Raw genomic sequence first — 14169 nt, forward strand, 5'->3', positions numbered from 1 at the left:
GCAAATAAAAAAACAAACAAGAAAGGAATTATAGGGAACTCTTGTAGATCTCTATATGCATGGTTAAACAAGCATCAGACATTATGTTTGTACGTTGTCTTTTTGGCAATTGTTTTTGTGGTTGTTCAGTGACTTATTGACTTTAGATTTTAAAATCTCTGTACATTAGTGTTGCAAAAAAAATAATGTGATCCAAACATTATGACATTTCTCAAATTATTTAATGCATGCAATGAAGTACCCAAATTTTAACTGAAATTTTGGCATGCCAATTCGCGCATATTTATGAACTGAAGGTATAAGAATACATAAACAAATAAAAGAACATACCTGGGCTAAGTCGAAACTTTCCCCATGAAACTGACATATCTTACCAAGTGCATAAACAACATTATCATATGCACTTTCATTCTCAGGTTCACGAGCACATAAGTGCATTATCACTAAATTGATCCTTGACAGAGCCTCTGGTTCAGGTCATAAGATTAAGTAAATACACAAAAAAAAAAAAAAAAAAAAAAAAACATATCACTTGTCATCCCCTTCTCATGATGATGAAAACGGTCTCAATACCACATTCAACAATATCATACCTCCAACAAAATGTTTGAAAGAAGAACGATCGTATTCCACCCAAAGCCAAAGTCCATAAAGAGCATTCTGAACATGACATCAACATAAGCACAAATATGAATGCAACTTGACTTAAAGCTATTACTACCAAGATGTACCAACATGTCTAACATTCGGGCGTTCGTCAATGCTTGCATCCAAAATTAAAGGAAGACATGGATCATAGTACCTAATTTTTACAGGAAGTAACTATCAAATCTGGGAACCCATTTTAAAAAAAACCCTACAACTATATAGACCTACTTTAGAGCTGCTTCAGGGCACTCCTCCATATGATCATCAAAGATTAAAATAGATGTCCATCTTTCATTAGGCGTCTTCTCCTTGGCCTTCACAAGCAAGAAAAAATGAATGTGGAAAATAATAATATATAATGAAAAACAAACTAAAAGGTTAGTGGTTATGACTTACCGACATTGGTAACAAATATGATGACAACTCATCAAGGAAAGGCAAGAAAGAAGCCTTGAAAGTTCTGATCAATGTGCACAATATGTCTATGTTACTCGGACTCTTCAAAAATGTCGAGGGGTACGTGTCAGATCCTCCAAAGTAGTGCATTTTTGGAGGATCCGACATGAGTACGGCAGCCATTTTGGAGAGTCCGAGCAACTTAGCAATATATTACCAACCTAGTAAAAAAGTTAGAATGATTGGATAATAATAGTAGATTCAAAGTGAAATGCTTGAAGAAAGACAACACAGTGTGATTTGTCATTCTTATATAGAACATACATAGCAAAAAACTGAATTTTCTTGATTGCTTTCCTCCCTCAACAATTCAGCTTCCCCAGCATCGAAATTTTCCATTTTCGCTCTCTCTTTGAGTTCTTGTTTTCTACTTGAACTCTCTGTAATGACATGCTTCATCTCATCCACAATGCTATGAACCTGACCTTCATTGAGAAGTGGTCCACAAATCTGAAAGAAGACACAAAAGGATCATAATAACAAAAACATTTCTTTGCCATTCTAACTTACTTGCTGCTGCTTTTGTTGTTCCTTGTTTTGACAATATTAATGAAACATTATTAATAATAGCCGTAACCTGGCTTAACAGGGATTTGCTGAAAGGTAGTTTTTCTCTATGGAGCCAAGCTAATACAAAGTTAATAAGCTGTTTCTCAGACTCGCCAGTCTTGTCTAGTCATCTCAAGAAAACTTTGGTTACTGCGCCGTCTATAGTAAATTTAATTCCACATGCAAATTTTAAGCATTTTATTGGTTTAACCATGTTTTAGTTTGTAGACATAAATTAACCAAGGAGCTTCTACTTTACTTGATCTCCTGCATATATATTAGGCAATGCAAGTAGGAGAATATAACTGTACAATAGCTGTGCTCAGCTTTATTCTGCAACTAATAGAATATAACTGATGAGTTTGGATGGATGTCTTGTTTAGATCTCTAGTGAAGGAAAAGAAATAGGTTCATAGATTTAGAGTGACCTTATAAGTTGGAATTATTTGCTCTGTGGGTATGTAAAGGCCAATATTTTGATCATATTTAAAAAGTTCAACCTGCAAACTTGGATCAACAAGATTAAAGAAACTGTATTAAACATAAACCAACCTGCAGACAATCATTCAATTCTCTCAACATGACTACAACATTTTTGTCTCAAACTCCTGCATGAGATAACATATCAAATATCACTTTCTTATTATCCAAATGCATCGAACATAAGCATTTTGGTGGGAGAATGCTTATGTTCGGTACCCGCAAGTTGGCTCAGGTGATTGAGCATAGGGCTTTTATAATTGAGGTCTCAGATTCGAAACCCCTACCGACGAAGTAGGGGATTTGGCTTCGGGTCAAGCTCGTCACACATGACTTGCCTAGTGCGGGTTATCTCTCTGTGTGGTTTGCGGCTATCGCACGAAGCGGGTTTACCCCGTGTGCACTCAATGGGTACAAGGGAACCGGCGGCCGCTGCTACCTTTGCGCACGGGTGGTAAACCCCGCTCTGTACGATAGCCCGCAAACCACACAGGAGAGATAACCCGCACTAGGCAAATCATGTGCGACGAGCTCGACCCAAAAGGCAAATCCCCTACTTTTGTCAAGGGGGTTTCGAACCTGAGACCTCCATTATGAAAGCCCCATGCTCAACCAACTGATCCACCTTGCGGGTACCGAACATAAGCATTATCACACCAAAAAAGAAGAAAAATAAACAACATAAGTACTGATGTTAAAACAACCTCATGCAAAGCTTCTACAGAGCCAGTATTATATGGTCTGACAAATTCGTGAAGCATGACTCACTTTCGTCTTGAGCAATCCCTCTCTCAACAGCTAGTTTAGCAGAACGCAACAGAAAGTGTAGGCCTTAAACAGCAAAAAATATTAAATTGCATCAACAACTGGAAAAAATACATGAAATCATGAGAATTCTCACCTTCAACAGCGGATTTCCTGACTTTTTTATGGGTAAAGAATTTCAAAAGCGGAACAAGGATTAAAACGGCCTGTTTCATACATTAAGTCATTAATATCACTTGTTTAATTTGACTTCTCTCAAAACCACATGAGAAAAAGAAAACACGCAGGTGATCATTCACGCCCACCTGGGAAATCCATGGGTAGAAGTTTTCCTTCAATATAAAGGCATGCCAACATAGCATTGTACAGGCTTTAGCTTTCATCTCTAGTGTCGCTTTACCGCAAGATCTGAAGCTTAAGTAAGATTTCTTGTACGAAAAATCAATCATATCCAAAAGAAGTAATTATTTAATTAATTACCCATCTTAAAAAACGAATACAGAGTTTTTGAGGAAGGCAGAAACAAGTACTCCTGAAGATATGGTGACTGCACATCTATATAGAAGAATTTGGTTATATTTTAATGAATGAGAAAACAAAATTGAGTATTTTTGAAGAGAAGATTAAATGAAAAATAGTGACACATAGGCTGTTGCTAATTATATTGTGTTTACCCAATTTTATCAGAAAAGACAATATAAAGTCCAAATTCACAACTGTGAAGGAATTTAAGAATATAATCTAAAACCCCTAAGACACGTGCAATAAGTGAAGTAAACATTTCTAAATCCTATGGGTGCTCCTTTATATCCTATGGTCATTCTTGGCTTTGGTTTAATCTATTTTGAAAACAAAGCTCTTGATTTCTTTACTGTTTAATCTATTTTCAAATATAACAATTAAGTCTTCTTTGGGAACGATACTGCTTTACCAATTTATCAACCACATCTCTTCTGTTGAACTTCCTCTCAGGGACCTAGTTCCTCTTCACTCCCTTGTCAGCATTCTTGTAGTGATCTTGCTTGTGAAGAGGACATTCCTTAATGTAGTGTCCAGGCTTCCCACATTTGTGACATAAGTCATTTTGTTTGAAGTTCTTGCTGGAGCTTCCTATCTTGGAGAAACAACTGTTTTTACGAATCATCGTATGGAACCTTTTTGTAAGGTAGGCCATATTAGATTCATCACCACTTGAGTCACTTTTAGCTGCTTTAAGGACCAGGTTCTTATCTTTCCTTGGCTCCCGTCTTTCAAGCTCCTTCTTTTTCTCCACCGCATAGGTTTTGAGATTTCCAATCAAATCATCAATAATCATTTTCTCCAAATCTTTGGCTTCAATTATAGCGTTAAATTTACTCTCCCAAGATCCTGGTAGAACAACAAGTGTTTTTCGAACTCGCTTGTTAATTGGAATAATATCACCAAGAGAATGAAGCTCATTGATAATGGAGGTGAAACGAGTGTGCATATCCTGGATTGACTCATCATCTTTCATTCTAAATAGTTCATACTCAATGGTGAGAATGTCTATTTTGGACTGCTTGACTTGAGAGGTTCCTTCGTGAGCCGTCAGGAGGGCTTCCAATATTTCCTTGGCAGTTTCACAAGATGAAACATGATTGTATTCATCTGGTCCAATACCACACATTAAAAATCTTATTTGCCTTGAACCCTATTTCAATGGTGTTTCTATCAGTTTCAGTGTATTCTTTGCCTTGAACCCTATTTCAATGGCTTTTCTATCAGTTTCAGTGTATTCTTTTTTGGGCTTTACCTCTAGCTTTCCAGACTCTGTATCAGTCTTTGTAAGGACAAATGGACCATCAAGAATGAGGTCCCAGAGTTCAGAATCTTCAGCCATTAAATAGTCATGCATTCTTGTTTTCCACCATCCACAATACTGTCCGTTAAAACTTGGAGGTCTTATGGTTGACTATCCTTGCTCGAAGTTTGGTAGGGCAGCCATAATGAGAGATCCTTTCTAAGTGTTACCTTTTTAGAAAGAACCTACTCTGATACTAATTGATAGAAACTAAGAGTCCACCAAAAAAAAAAGATAAGGGATCAGGTTCCTTATCTGCTCCCTCAAGCAAAAAACAGAAAGTAAATGAGACATGATATTTACATGAAAAATTCATTTCTCAAGGGATTAAAAACCACGACCTACACTAGTAGGATTTTCAATTTCACTAACTGAGCAACGTTTTCAGATCACAAGTCTTTTGCAACCAAGAAATTAGCTCACTAATCCCTCCTCTTACAACAACTCTATTGCAAGCACTCTCTTGACTAACTCTAGCCAAGAACCAACTGATTCAACTAACTCTAGCTGAACCTCAACTTACCAGAACTAACTATAGTCAGACGTTTACACAAAAAGCTTAATAAACCAAATATCTACAGAACCCTTCTTAAAAGAAGTGTAGGTTTACAATATTAAGACCAAAAAGACAAAGACTAAACAACCTAGGACTTAAGAAATCTTCAGTCTTGGGATCTGATCCTTGAGTTATTTAGTCTTGATCTTGAAAGCTCCGAGAAAACAATGGCGGCTGCTCTTTTCAACAATAAGAATAATATGATTTGAAGTGCTAGGTTAAACAAATGCCAACATGTTGTTTATATAGGGAACAAATGAGAGCATATGAGTGGCATGTGATATAGATAGAGACACTAATGATCCTTGTCTTTTATCAGACATGCAGCGACTGTTCTGCTGTGGCTCTGAAAGTCAAAATAGTGCCACAGCTTTACAGCTGTTACATTAGTACAGTGCCCAGGGGGGCTGATCAAGGACCTGGTCCTTGGTGTATATGTCGATCATCAAAACTATGAAATGTCATAACTCATCAAGTTCATACCAAGGGAATGATGGATTACGAGGATTTCCGCTCTCAAAAGATTGTGGCGGTGATGATAGGGTACCACAAGCGACAACTCCAGTTGATCTAGATCAAGGAGAAAGAGATTCAACAGTCATCAGTTGTTAGGCGTTTCTTATGGGTTACGGTTGTGGTCTAATTGTTGTACTCTCCGTAATATACGTAATTATGGCAACCCAAAATCCAAAGATGGTTTTCGAAGATGGTTGACGAATTGAAACACAGAATTATTACGAGAATGCAAAAGCACAAGAAAAGAAAATAGTGTGTTACCTCTAGATATTCAACTTGATCTTTATCCTTCAGACGAAACTTTTTAAAATCAATGCATATATTCTACCTCCTTCATCCTTAAGCTCTTAACTTTAACTCTTCATTTTTGGGAATTGCAGGATTCATGTATATTGAGTTGCTGGGATGCAATAAAAGCTTTACTTTCGAAGCTTGTGATTTAAAAAAAAAAAAAAGATTTTTTTAAAAAAACAATGTATATGTATTCTACTTCTACCTCCTTCATCCTTAAAGCTCTTAACTTAAATCTTCATTTTTTTAAAATTGCAGGATTCAAATTTATTATGTTCTTGTGGTGATGCAAATATAAGCTTTTACTTTCCTAGTTTGTGATGTTTCATGAAGTGTTTGTTACCATATGAATAAAGACATGAGTTTTCGTTTATCAATAGTTTGTTACATATTCAGCCTATATTATCAGTTAGCTGATTGGATTCAACCGCAAAGTTCAGTTAATAAATCTATGAGGTTATCTCATCTTTTTTCTTAATTACATTAAGGAATTTCAATAGCAAGCTAAACATTTACCTATTAAGAATGTCCTTGATGATATGATTAATTGGCCTAAATATAAGATTGCTCTAAAGTGCAAGCATATAACTTCTAAACGTGAAAGCATTTGAGTGTTTAATCCAAAATCATAAGGCAATCGGGAAAGTAGCTCAAGACAGATAAATCTCGAGGCATATGAATGTTCAAGTTTTCTGATGAATTAAATTTGGGACTAATTTTCAATGCAATGCATTGGTACGCTAGATCAAATACAAAGAAAACAAAATATGTTCTGGTATCATTCAAAACTCAGCTCAGACGGAAAACAAAGAATAAATTGTATCGTGATGATCAATACTTCTACTTACTAAATAATCGTCATTCCTTGTGAGTCGGAAATCACACTTGTCTATACTTTGCTAATTTTCCCTGTAAAAAGAATCAAAGATATGTCATCTTTTCTCAACTTTGATTTGTAGAGGTATTGGTCCGGTCCCCTCTATTTTTTGTATTTTCCAATTTCTTAATAAATTTCAAATGGTTCTTTAAGAAAAACATCAAATATGCTCTTTTTCGGCTGCCACTTTCACTTGATCAAGAAACAAATTCAAAACTAGTAACTCCATTTTTCTTTTGTTCAACACGTCCTGCTTTTTGAATATTTCTGCTAGTTCAATGCACTTGAGTTCAGGTTTGCATCAAGCAGAATTAACTTATATTATTCACACCACTAATTGATACTCAGGACAAATTTATAACATTCGTTATGAGTTTACGTGAACTCAGTAGCTTTTATCCCAACCATGTATATATATTAAGAAGGGGAGCCTTGGCGTAACTGGTAAAGTTGTTGCCATGTTACTAGGAGGTCACGGGTTTGAGCGTGGAAACAGCCTCTTGCGGAAATTCGGGATAAGGCTGCGTACAACAGACCCTTATGGTTTGACCCTTCTCCGGACCCCGCGCATAGCGAGAGCTTAGTGCACCAGGCTGCCCTTTTTTTCATGTATATGTCATATCATATCATATCATATTATACTAAGAGTGGGAAGCTCCCACCTTCAAAGTTAGTTTACCATTTTACCCTACACTTAATCAAAATCTAATTAAATATCTAATTAACCAAAATTAGTATCCTATTAAATGTTAAATGATAGCTCCCATGAATGTGGTAATTTCAACTAATAAATCAAAGTTCAACGCCTGCCTTTTCATTTGTCTACCTTTAATCAGCCACAATAATGACTCTTACACATCAAATAGTATAGCGTTCAATGCATTTAGTAGTCTTTAGGGGCTGAGTATTCATTTTATTTCTAAATAATTTCATGGGACATTTAACAGCATCTTGCATCAGCAAGTGTTTAATCTACAATAGATGCATTGTCCTTTCTTTTCTTTTCTTATTTTTGAAAAAACGAATGCTTCTTTTAACTTCCATTAGTTTTTATTTTTTCACTACTGAACATTTTTTCATATATAATGTAAATGAACATGAAAGCTACAAATAATTATAGAGTATTTGGATAAACATTAATTCTTGGAATCTTGAAAGATATGTAACTGTTTATTTATTGCGATTATTGACGGTACGCCATATAAAGAGTCATTTTAACCTCTATATATTGAAGAAACAAAAGGTGTAGAAGCAAAGTTTCTTTCCTCCATTTTTAAAGCTGCCTTCAATGACCGCTATTACAAATTTTTGAAACATTCTATGACTGATCTACAGGTTTTGGACCAATATTTCACTAACTAAATTTTTTCCTTAACTGTATCAGCCCCTGGAGGACTCTTACTATATCTATCACCGGTAACATGAGAACACATCTACTGTATTCATGTTTATTTGTTGATAGAAGTTGCTAGATTTGCTTCTCTTTTCTGTTGCATCTTATTTTCCTATTATTATTTTTCTGTAATTTTATGGTCGAACATAATACATAGTTATTGTGCTCTGTTTGTACGTTTTGTGAAAATCTATATTTCTTTATGTTTTTGCTAATTTCATGAAAGATATTTACATGCATCATTTCGATTTAGAGCAAGAATTCATAAACATATTCGTACCATAGAGGCTATACTATCTTAATTAGCATCAGGTATTTCTTGCTAGATGGAAACTACATCATTCCGCAATTATTAGGAATTTTATTTTATGATGACATTCTGATTTCAACACTTTCTATTTCATAACTCAAATTATTTTAAATATGTAAAAATATATAATAACTAGTGAATTTACCCGCGCTTCACGCGGTCCTAAAAGTATCAAAATAATGTTGAGTAGTCCGTGTCTTAATTTTGGTAAAACGAATTATTCGTTAATAATCAACCATATTCATAATTCTGGTATGAAAAATTACAACAAATTAATAACTCATTCACAGAAAACAGAGACGAAAACCTTAAATAAAATTTTGTGAAAGACTTTAATCCGAGAATAGTACTTATTAAAAATGGATTGAAGCCTCGCCAAGGTTGGGCAGTACCAACTGCAACACTGGAAGCACTAAAGAATAGTAGATGATGCATTTTTCTGGATAACTTTCCAATCTCTTTGTTAATTTCAACTCTTTTGCTATTTCATTTTTAACTGAAGGATCACATCAGATTTTATGCTAAATTCTTCCTATTGTGCTGCATCATAATGTTCACAGTATCTTAAGTAGTGAAGCAGTTAGCATATTAGGGATCATATTTAAAGTCTTGTGAAACCCATGCCCTTTGCACACACTTAAGAATAGCAACCAACTTCAGGAAAAGAAAAACATATGCCTCAAACATAAATTTAGAAAAGTATAGAATTTATCATCTAGACAATTACCACTTTAACTTAAAGAGTTGTCACTTCAATATAGATTTATAATTCAACGGGGCTCATCCGCTAAACACAATACCTTCTCAGAGAGATTTTGGCATACTTGCTAATATCCAGGCACCAATAAATTAAGAATAGTTATACACAAACTTGTCCGAGAGAAAGGGGAGCGGAGGGTGGGGGTTGGGGGAGGGGCGAGAGGTCGTTGGATGAACTTAACTCTACTCTAGCATCAAAAATTGAGTAGATTTTTCTAAATGATAGACAACTTAACAGCAAAAAACTTTATTAATAGGAGATATATTAGCATAAAAGAAAGAAAGTTCCTACATCTTCCTGTCATTAGCTATAGTACTAACACACCAGAAGCAGAAACACAATCAAAGGCAAAAGCCCCGAAGCAACAAAGATATAATGGAGAACCAAAGGATTTTGCATAACCGGATAATACTCGAAACATTTAGGATCAAATTGCTAAATTCTTTCTTGAGTTTTGCTCCATTGATATCTTCCTCATACTTTGAAAGGGATAAGTAGGAGGGATGAGAGATTGATCTCACTATCTACATCCTAAAAAGAAATTCAAAAGCAGGAAGGAAACTATTAAAAACAAAAGAATCAACAGAAATACTAATACTAAGTATAGAAGGGAGAAAGTGAAGGGAAAAAACCTTTAGAGTAAAAACTTTAAGAGAATTTTTGATATCTGCAATAAGGATTTCTTTTTCATTTATATATTCAATGAATGCAGGTATAAATAGTAGAATTATGAGATTCTAACATAAAGCAAAGATCATAATCCAAACTTGGAATGCTTATGAATAGAAATTCTATAAAAGTTCAAATGAAGAATTAAAAAAAAAAAAAAAAACAATTCTAAGATGAAAATTAAACCAACTTACAGATTGTGAATATTTGAACATAGAATTTCATTTTCCGGAAGCTATTATGTCTTTTCATTCAAGATCTACAACAGAAGAAAAACTCAATACAAAATTATAAGACACTCTAGCTAAGTCATCTCAAAGGACACGAAATGCTAAGAAACTTAGTAACAGGGGCATCTACTTTCACTGGAATGCTTAACTGGTGCTATAAAAGCAGTCACAAAGTCATTAGGTCTCTAAATATTATGAATAGATTCTCCAGCTCTTCTTGGACCTCCAACGTGAACAATAATCCTTGGCCAAATTAAATAAGAAAAGAGTAAAGTTAAGATCCCAAGTCATCTAAAATTACCAACGGAAAATTTAAGAAAAGAAATATATTGATGACTGATATTATCATAATACCCTCTCGAAGCAAGCTCTATGGACTTACGGTTATTGGCACATACTTTTGATACATCCACCCTAAAACTAAGAATGTCATTTTTTTCCTCGTTACCCAGAAAAGCAAAATGCAAAATAACTAAAATAAAAAGCAGAAAAATATATACCTAAAGTTTAAATGAACCAATGAAGTTTCAAGAGTGACCGTTACAGGCCCTTGTTCTGCCCTTAGCCACATCTCTGTAGCCCTCTCTAATCTAGCTTTATAAAACAACAGAAATTCATGGCACATGCTCGTAATATATTTACTTTTAAAGTACGAATTTAATTTTTCCCTCATTACCCAAAACCAACTATACGACTACAAAAACAAATTCTAATCGAAGAATATAGTACTCAAGTATAAATGAGCTGTAGAAAGTTTCAAGAATGACCTCTGTAGGCCCTCATTTTGCACTCCTCCACATCTCCACTATGAAACTATAAATAATTAGAATACAAAAGGAATAGCAAATTATTCAACCTGCTAATAACAAATAAGTGACGCGTTTCACCAAAATAATTTAACAAGTCTAAAAAGGTAAATTGAAATCAAAAAGCACAAATGTGTGAGATTAGCTTTGCTCACAATTGTTGAGGAGAGAACCAAGATTTGATCTTAGGGAGCAATTGTTAAGACCTGAAAAGAGGAGTACGCAAAAATTAGCCAATAAGAGATTCAATTAAGCAATTTTGAACAACAAAATTGCAATAAGAAAGCTATAATATCTATAACATTATTTCCAACAACACCTACGCAAAGGAAAACACTGAACTTTGAAATAAATAAATCCCCTAAAGCAAAAGTTTACAGAGAAAGCCCACATATACCCTAAATCTAAAGAATCAAGTACGCATATATAATCTGAACATGGGAACAGCCAACAGGAAGAGACAATTAGATGGAACAATCAAATAGAAAAGGGAAAAGGGAAAAACGAGGAGAATATGGAGGGAGAGGAGTAAATTGATTAGAGCAACTGAAAATGGATGGAAGGATACCGTGAGAGAGAGGAAAGGTTTGGAATAGACCTGTGCACGAATCGGTTCGGTTCGGTTTTGGCCATCATCGAGTTGAAATTTCGAATTTCGGCTTTCTAAAATTCTCAACCAAACTCGATCCATTCTAGGTTCAATTCGATTCGTTTTTTATTATTTTGGTTTGGTTACACAAATCAATTTGTTCGGTTTGTTAGAAATTTAAACAAGTAACTATTTTCATTTCAGTTTTAGAGTAAACATAACAAAAATAATGAGATTCTAAATTTGCAGCCTTATAACCAAGACATTAACCAAGAAAAAACTATAAACTTGCAAGCATAATAACATATAAATAGCAAAACAAGAGCTTGACAACTTGTGCAAGCATACAAATCCGCCAACACCACATTAAATATACCAAATTAATAATCCAAAGATCTTGCAACTTGCAAGGACAAGCATAATAACTCGGTTTGCATCCTCAAAAAAAAAAAAAAAAAAAAAAAAAAAAAACTCTAATTTGTACAGGCTTAGATCAAAGAACAAACAAAACCATGGGTGGAGGCAATGGCAACAAACAAAACCATGGGTGGAGGCTATGGCCAAAAGGCAAAGATGGCTCGTGAGAAGAGCGCTGAAAAGATGAAAGACCAAAAGGGCAGCTTGAGGCCAACAAGAAGGCCATGAATATGCATTCCAATGCTCTCTTCCCGGATTAGAAAGAAAACGGCTGACAACACCAACAGCATGAGCAATATCATGTCTTGTACAAATCATTGCATACATCAGACTGCCAATGGCTGAAGCATAAGGAACTTTCTTCATATCTTCCTTCTCACCATCACTGGAAGGACACTGCTTCGTGCTCAATTTAAAGTGCATAGCTAAAGGTGTTTTGACAACTTTAGCTTTATCCATGTCAACTCCGCGAAGTACTTTCGAATGTACTTCTCTTTGTGATAACCACAACTTCTTGGCCTTTTTGTCACGAACAATTTGCATGCCAAGAATCTGCCTTGCTGGTCCCAAGTCTTTCATGGCAAAAAACTTATTCAACTCTTGCTTCAACTTCTGAATTCTACAAGCATTCTGACCAACAACAAGCATGTCATCAACATAAAGCAATAGAATGATAAAGTCACCATCAGAGAATTTTTGCACAAAAACAAAATGATCTGAAGTCTTCAAGCCCCGTTGACTCATAAAAGAACCAAACTTCTTGTACCACCGCTTGGGGAGCTTGTTTTAAACCACACAAGCTCTTCTTCAATTTGCAATCATAATTCTCTTTACCCTTGACTTCAAAACCTTCTGGCTGCTCCATATAAATTTCTTCATCTAAGTCACCATGGAGAAAAGCAGCTTTAACATCCATTTGCTCAACCTCTAAATCTAGACTTGCGAAACAAGCCCAACAACCCGAATGGATGACATCTTCACAACTGGAGAAAAGATTTCATCAAAATCAACTCCCTGCTTCTGATTAAAGCCTTTGATAACTAATCTAGCCTTATACCGTGGAACTGGGTTACCATCTTCATGTTTCACCCTAAAAACCCACCTGTTTTTCAAAGCTTTTCTATCTCTAGGAAGCTTAACCAGATCAAATGTATGATTATCATGCAAGGATTTAATCTCATCTTGCATAGCATCAAACCACCTTTCTTTTTCTTCACTATCCATGGCCTCATCAAAACTTTCAGGTTCTCCCCCACCCCGCTCAAGAGTACAAACTCATTGGGAGAATAACGAGATGAAGGTACTTTCTTTCTAATAGATCCTCTGAGAGAACTCGGAACATAAATAGCAAATCGGTCAAGGGCCAACCACATCATCTTCCACTAGGAGCATCAACAACATCATGCTGGTTATTCTGAACATGATCACTATCTTCATTATCAACTTGATCTTCATTATTTTGAAGATTTTCTTCAGGTGCAATAGTCACAGGAACTGGGTCAACATCAACTAAGCTCTTATTGTTCTGAGAATCAACCTTCTCAGCTTTGTCAAAATTTCTAATTGTTTGGTCTTCAAAGAACACAACATCACGGCTTCTAACAAGTTTCTTCTCAACTGGATCATAGAAACGATAGCCAAATTTGTCTTGACCATAACCAATGAAGACACACTGCCTAGTTTTAACTTTCATCTTTGACCTCTCATCCTTAGAAACATGCACAAAGGCCTTACACCAAAGACTCTCAGATGAGCATAAGAGACATCCTTACCAAACCAAACTCTGTCAGGGACATCACCATCCAAAGCAACAAAAAGAGATAAGCAAGCAAGATAAGCCGCCCAAAATGAATCTGGCACTTAGCATCCGAAAGCAAACATCTAACCCTCTCAATTAGAGTTCGTTCATCCTCTCGCTAAACCATTTAACCGAGGAGTCTGGAGGAGTTTTCTCATGCCGAATACCGTGTCAGTCTACAATAATTATCAAAAGGACCAATGTAATCACCACCATTGTCTGAGCGGATGCATTTTA

The sequence above is a fragment of the Lycium ferocissimum genome, chromosome 10 (assembly GCF_029784015.1).
Source record: "Lycium ferocissimum isolate CSIRO_LF1 chromosome 10, AGI_CSIRO_Lferr_CH_V1, whole genome shotgun sequence".
NCBI classification, from domain to species: Eukaryota; Viridiplantae; Streptophyta; class Magnoliopsida; order Solanales; family Solanaceae; genus Lycium; species Lycium ferocissimum.